The sequence below is a fragment of the Hirundo rustica genome, chromosome 7 (assembly GCF_015227805.2).
Source record: "Hirundo rustica isolate bHirRus1 chromosome 7, bHirRus1.pri.v3, whole genome shotgun sequence".
Lineage (NCBI taxonomy): Eukaryota > Metazoa > Chordata > Aves > Passeriformes > Hirundinidae > Hirundo > Hirundo rustica.
In genome coordinates this window covers 3,461,119-3,462,236 of record NC_053456.1, presented here as the reverse complement: position 1 = coordinate 3,462,236, position 1,118 = coordinate 3,461,119, and positions in this window count along the sequence as shown.

The following is a 1,118-nucleotide window of genomic DNA, read 5'->3' as shown; positions in this document are numbered from 1 at the left end:
ATACATCAAATGCATTTAGGGGAAAAAAAAATCGTCTATTTCCTCATCTTAATTCGGGCTTCTCTTTCAGCCCTAAATATCTACAAATATGGCTTCATAAGAACTGTGTTTCCTGCACTCTGTGCTCAAGGCTTATATTCTGCTGAACCGTGTTTCATACAGATGCTAAGAGTAGATGAGATGCTAAGGGTAGATCAGATACTATGGGTGAGACAGATCGTAGATCCGCTCAATCAAGAGTTCTTGAGCTTTTGTTGGATTAGAGAAAGCCATTCTCCAGGACAGCTTGGAAAAGACTGTCTTCCTCATATATAAGGAAACTCAAGGGAACCTCAAAGCTAAGCTCAAGACCAGGAGATGGCTGATGAATACTTACAACTGCGGGAATTCAACAGGAGTCTGTTCTCCTCCTTTTCCTGAAGCCAGAACAACAAAATTCAGTGACTTTTGATAATGCCTAGCCCTAAGCAGCGTTGGTAGGATAGCAAAGATCCACAGAAACCTGGGTACCATGTAATGTTGAGCATGGACACCCATGGAAAGCACTGTGTGGCCTTTCCTGTTGGAAGTCAGTGAAACCTGGAAGGGTACTCTGAATTTCACAGTGTAGTAAAGCAGAACCAGAGCTCAGCCATGCAAAGACAGAGAAAAGCAAAGCAGTGTGTCCTGCTGCTTGTGTTTGTGCTGCACTAAAGCTTGAGTTAATGAGTTATGGAGAGCAGCATTTGGCCCAGTGGTAGAAGAGCCACATTCCAGCATGGAAATATGATGGATCTGAGCTAATGGGATGTGGGTAACTCAGAACTGTCACAGTGTTAACAGTGGGGCAACACAGCAGCCAGCCCCCATGGTAAATATCCAGAGTGCATGGCTCATTTATTATGATAATTCCAAACTGTCTGAAGTAAAGCAAGCTCTGATTTACCTTCCCAAACTGCTGTACACCTTTGTTCGAGTTTCTGGGTGTTCTCTGCCTCGAGCTATATGTTAACATCTGGATAAAAGTAAATGCAAACATGAATCTCATGTTCCATAGCTGCTGAATTTAAGAGGAATAGCGTGATTTGGTAGCATTTAATATGCTCTTTGTGTCTGCTTTGCACAAGAATGAATGACTA